Raw genomic sequence first — 6,376 nt, 5'->3', positions numbered from 1 at the left:
CCCATATCTTCGTAAGTACGCATATAAATTACATTTTTAAACGTTTTTAAATTCTTCAAAATTTTGATTTATTATTTCATTACAGATAACTACTTCAAACATAGGATGTTTCATAGTGACCTATACAGTTGCCACGTTCAAACGACGTGAGTACGTTTATTATCCATTCCAATCGTACTTTTATTATCCATTCCAATTTTTAAATTTAATTATTTGCCACTTTTATTTCATATTTATACATTTCAGATATAACTCATCAATCATTGGACTCTACTGAACAAGAGTTTCACAGAATATTATGAAGTTTAAATCATAACACTTGGTTGTTTCTAATTTTAATATTATTTAATTTTATGACCTGTAATATTACATTTTAATTATGGAGATGTTGTACCTCATTAATTTTAAACTGTTTATCTACCACCAATGTAATGACTATACAGTTTGATATTGAGATATTGTATAATTGTGCTTGAAGATGCCTGAATGGGCGAAAACGTTTGCAATATGTAATTTATGTTTATAAAACTTAATGACAATATAATATAAGTCATTATTTTACAAAGATTTGTCATTTGACGGAGTAACAAATATTATATTGTATTGTCTATATTAATTGACAATCTGAACAATTTTCATCATGCTTTCTAAGTCAATTCAAACCGATAAATAACACACAAGAGCAAAAAAATAAATAAATAAATAAAGAGAAAAAGAGACAAAAACATATTTAATATAAATTGATAATAATCTGAGAGAAGCCAGAGATATTCAATAAAAATATGAATATAGTGACAGAAATAAAAAGGTAAAAAATACACACATTTGTTAGTATTATATATGATGAATAATTTTATAAATTTCTTTTTTAAAAGGTTTAATTTTAAAATCTTCAAGCACCAATCATACAAGAACTGAACAAGAATAAATTATAACTGCAGTTAACTAAGAGATACTATAAACTGTCCACACCTGTGGAGTAACGGTCTAGCCGTGAAACCAGGTGGCCCGGGTTCGATTCCTGGTCGAGGCAAGTTGCCTGGTTGAGGTTTTTTCCTGGGTTTTCCCTCAACCCAATATGAGCAAATGCTGGGTAACTTTCGGTGCTGGACCTCGGACTCATTTCACCTGCATTATCACCTTCATCTCATTCAGACGCTAAATAACGTAAGATGTTGATAAAGCGTCGTAAAATAACCTACTAAAGTAAAGTACTATATACTAAGGCAAAATATATCTATAAGCCCCTATTTGTTATAAGAATATGTATATAAATGTATTTAAACTAACCTTGTAATTATATTTCGCCAGTCTTTAGATAAAAACTAGAAAGTAAGAAATATATAGACCTAATAAAACGAATTTTGTTTAACGATGAAATTTATTTGAGAAGCATGAGTTGGCACTTGTGCCTTTGGGAAGTAAAGCTTGCATTAATATCTTTCTAATGAAAATAAACAAAGTTAAATAACTCTTTCAAATTTATGATTAACCAGTTTTGGCAAGTAATAATTAAAGTAAATGCGTGCTATCTTATTTATAACAAATTGATAATTTTTATATAATCTAACCTTGACCTGCTGAACTCTGCTATAAATCACATTCCTATAAATCTGTAACACTTAACATTGTATGTAGTAAAAATGATATTTTTAATCATCGGAATAATAGTATATAACGAAACAAGTTTATAATGTTATACCACAGTCTAGTATATACCGTCACGAAGCTCAATACGTAATAAATATGCATCCATAGATAGCTGCTAATCAATAGGATCGCTAATATCGCCCCATTACAGACAATGCGAAATAGTACCGGCACAGTCTATTGTTCCTACATCCTCACAACACAAGTTTCGTGACTGTATATACTAGACTGTGATTATACTGTTTAAGAAACGAGCGAAACGAATTTCCTTATTTCTACGAGGCAATAGCTGTATAACGTTATAATTATAAACTTGTTTCATACGCTATTTGTTATACGACAACATTATAAAACATTTTATAAAGAAATAACATATTGCATTTTAATGGTCTAATTTGACATCATGGTCTCTGAAGAACGGGGTTGCTATAACAACAATGATATATTAAATATTATAGCAAGGTATCGTTTCATATTAACTTTATAACAAGTTATGCAGCCACAATAGAAATTATGACGTTTTAGTTGGCATGATAGTACCACAGTCTAATATATAGTTACGAAGCTCAATACGTAAGAAATATGCATCCATAGATAGTTGCTAACCGCTAGGATCGCTACTATCGCCTCATCACGTACAATTTCATAGCCAACACCACAGTCTATTGTTCGGAGTACCCTAATCAACTCAAGCTTCGTGACTGTATATACTAGACTGTAATAGTACTGTGTGACACAGAAGTCAGTTGACAAATGGGAAACATTACTAATTATAAAACTGAAATAATTATTCCACAAAGTAACATAATGACGTGTTCCTCCAAGATGTCCGTAGGCCTAATCTGAATGACCTTTTTCATTTTTATTGTTAGCTTGGCAATAAATATTCCCCTTTTGTACCGTAGAATTCTCCACCTTTTATTTCCTTATCAGTTTTCCTGAATTAGTTTCTGTGGAATACGTAAAATGATTACAGTACATAAATTGAAGTAGGCCATGGTACGGAAAAAAAAATCTATAGTTTCTGTTTTGTTTCGTTTTTAGTTTGAAGCTATTGAGTTATTATTTTGAGTTGAGTAAGAGTTGAAGAGGATAACATTATTGGCTATTCATTGGAAGTTGAAGAGATATGTTGACTTCTCAACAGCGATTGGAGCTCTATGGCGACAATCACAGGACAAGAGAAGCTGCAGATGAGTTTTATCGTCATTATCCTGACATTCCAAAACCATCATACCAAAATGTAGCCAAATTATCCCATAAATTTAAAACCGATAGTGTACCGATACTCGACAAGAAACGAATATAATTGGTCGTTCCAAATCTGGTACTGACGAACAGCATTCAATAGACGTAATTGCGAAGATGACGGCCAGCCTAAAAGGTCAGTGCGCTATGTGGCTCGAGTAAGTGGTAGCAGTAGAGAATCCGTTCGCAGAATATTGAAATCTGTCCGTTTTCACCCGTACAAATGACAGCATTTGCACACAATGCAAGCAGAGGATCCATCACACAGCGTTTGCGTACTGATCGATACTTTCCTCAGCATGTTCTGTTCAGTGATGAATGCTTATTCTTCCTAAATGGGCACGCTCATACACGAAATGCACCATACTGATCCAAAGAAACAGAGACATTACCATAACTGAGTACTTTTAATGGGTAAAAATCCACACTGAACTTCCAGGTCCATCATTGCGTCTGGACCTCGCACAGTGAGAGCACACGATTAAATAATAGGCCGTAGCGTAGTACGATTTCAGTTTTCGTGCACGGTGATTATACATTTGAGTTCGAGGTATTTCTTTGTTGTTTGTCTGTGCTCCCGACGTCTAATGTTGAGGTCACAGCTGCAGGTCACACGTCTCTTGGATCCTCTGATGTTCACTATGATTGTCCCGTCTATCCTACGACAGCCAAATATCCGCAAACATTGTCGACGCCATTACTGCTCGAGATCATCAATATCTTATTCTCGAGCGTCTCAATTCCTTGTCAGGAGACTCGATTGTTGTCTTGAGGTCTCTAGACACATACAAAATTATGTATTTAATTACAGAAAATGCTATTTTAATTAACATAATTTTTGGACAGGTATAGTCTTGATTTCTGTTGATAGATGGCCTGCGTGAAATACAGATCGAATGCCATGTTTGCTAGAATTTGTTTTTTGTCATTTTTATGGGAGAGGTCTGGCACGGTGATTGCTAATTTCAATGTTAAGTTGGGATTTTAAAGCGGAAAAGTTCAAATATTTTGAACAACAGTAACAAATACAAATGACACTCGGGAGAAAATTAGACGCAGAAAAAATTTGGAAAATGCCTGTTATTATTCGGTTGAGAAGCTTTTGTCATCCAGTCTGCTCTCAAAAAATCTGAAAGTTAGAATTTATAAAACACTTATATTACCTGTTGTTCTGTACGGTTGTGAAATTTGGACTCTCACTTTTGAGAGCGGAACAAAGATTAAGGGTGTTCGAGAATAAGGTTCTTAGGAAAATATTTGGGGCAAAGAATGAAATTAAAGGAGAGTGGAGAAAGTTACACAACGCAGAATTGCACGCATTTTATTCTTCATCTGACATAATTGGGAACATTAAATCCAGACGTTTGGGATGGGTAGGGCATGTAGCGCGTATGGGCGAATCCAGAAATGCATATAGAGTGTTAGTTGGAAGGCCGGAGGGAAAAAAAAAACCTTTGGAAAGGCCGAGACTTGGATGGGAAGATAATATAAAAATGGATTTGAGTGAAGTGGGATATTATGATAGAGACTAGATTAATCTGCTCAGATTAGGGACCGATGACGGGATTATGTGAGGCGGCGATGAACCTCCTGGTTCCTTAAAAGCCATTTGTAAGTAAGTAAATCTAATTAATAATAGTAATAATCCGTGGCGCTACAGCTCACGAAGGGCCAAGACCGACCAGCCGGCTGCTGGCCTCACGACCACATGCAGAAGCAGAGGTGGACGATCATCCAACCAGAATGGAGGTATCGTGTTGTTATCACGATGAGCCCCTCAGCCGTTATAGCTGGTTTGAAGTAATTCTATTTACAATTTTATAAACAAAAATAATTAATGATGTTTACTAATATTTTAACAATGGAATTTTACGAGTATTATTAAAAAGTACAGTATATTTTTTAAATTCAAGTTTCAAATGAGATCCAATATAGATCCTGATTCCACTCCTGTGTAATATTCCTAATTTTTCAATTAACTCTTTGTTACAAGTCTCCAAAATTGGACTCGAGATAACTGAAATGCGAAATGATCAAATAATAATCAATGTTTTTTAGCTGTTCCTTTCTTAACACTCCTTTTAATCTACGCGTGGTACCTGATACTGGGATGATTTTCTTGATGTAACTTACATTGGTCTTGCCAACTAAGATTATTATTCATAATATTGTCCTAAGTACGGTATTTAAATTTTCTAACTACCGTAATGATAGGCCTACTAAGAATCCATATTAAATTAATTAAAGGTACATATACCACATAGTTAAAACCCAGAGTCTGTGCCTGTAGTGTACAAATAGCCTACAATCCTTAAATGTGAGATTATGTACTTAAATATAAATGAATTATGTTGTTGGAATATAAGACTTACCGTATTGATTTATTTTAGGTTTCAGTTCTCTCTGATGATTGACAGATACACCGGCCACTTTATAGACTCATTATAGTTGCACAAAAAAGTCACCCATTATCGGTATATGATTATTAGGAAAATCTAACTTCAATGTTTATATAAATAGATTCATTGAACCATACTATGTAGGTTCTACGTATTTTAACATTTAAATTATTCAACTGTATTCTCAATCTCGTAACTTTTTATGCATATGATTCACATAAATCTGAATTTCAGTCTCCACTTATATGTGTATTAATGTTTCATAGAGCAAAATATACAAAAGCTCACACATGCATATCATATAAATTAACCAATTTCTTGATACATGACATGCCATAACCTTTCTCCTTCTAATTTTGCTAGTATTTTCTGAAGCAAAATTTTGTTTTCATTCAATATTTTGTGCGTCTTGTCTATATCTTCCTGATTACGATGTAATTGTCGTTCATGTTGGTCCAATATATCAGTCAACAATTTAACTTGTTCATAATTACTCTGGGTTTCAATGTCAGTTTCAACTTTTTCATTATTTTTCTCCCTATCATGTTTAAGGATTATATTTTTTGCTTCGTCTAGAATTTCTGGGTTAGTCTTCATTTCATATCTAGTATCCCCAATCTCTGTTTTACATTTATTATTTGGATGTATAATGATTTTGTGTTCCCCAAACCGAGTCACTGGAAACATCATAACATCTTCAAGTAGCAGTTCATGAAAGCTGATTAAGTTCTGGTTCTGAAGAATTCTGCAAGAAAAATACCTATCAATAAATTCATAGAATCCAATGATAATTTTCTCAACTGCATATATTAAATTCGCCTGGGACTCCAAACTCTGCTGTATTGCATTGTCTGCGATAGATTTTGTATCGCTTACAGCCATATCTGTCAGCAAATTGAAGAGGACCATCGAAGAAAAGAATAACGACATAAGAAACACAATCATGCACAGTGGCCCAAAAAATAACTTATTATTTGAGTCTGTGAAATCACTAGTATTAAATTCGCCACTCATCATAAGAATTGTTTTAGTTATTGTTGTCCATGGATATGCGAAAAAATTATATTCTCCTGTAGAAG

The 6,376-nt window shown here is 33.5% G+C and overlaps 1 long non-coding RNA gene across 1 annotated transcript; it reads right to left on the bottom strand.

Moving 5' to 3' along the window:
• Window positions 1-860: 860 nt before the first annotated feature.
• On the bottom strand, window positions 861-5,602 carry LOC138697916 (uncharacterized). Its single transcript, XR_011331628.1, has 2 exons — window positions 5,271-5,602; window positions 861-3,675 (listed from the first exon to the last, which is right to left on the bottom strand). It is a non-coding gene; the product is annotated as an uncharacterized lncRNA (long non-coding RNA).
• Between the last annotated feature and the right edge of the window lie 774 nt (window positions 5,603-6,376).

Source organism: Periplaneta americana, chromosome 1 (assembly GCF_040183065.1).
Source record: "Periplaneta americana isolate PAMFEO1 chromosome 1, P.americana_PAMFEO1_priV1, whole genome shotgun sequence".
Lineage (NCBI taxonomy): Eukaryota > Metazoa > Arthropoda > Insecta > Blattodea > Blattidae > Periplaneta > Periplaneta americana.
Note: the sequence above shows the minus strand (reverse complement) of the source record. Positions and strands in the feature narration are given on the sequence as shown.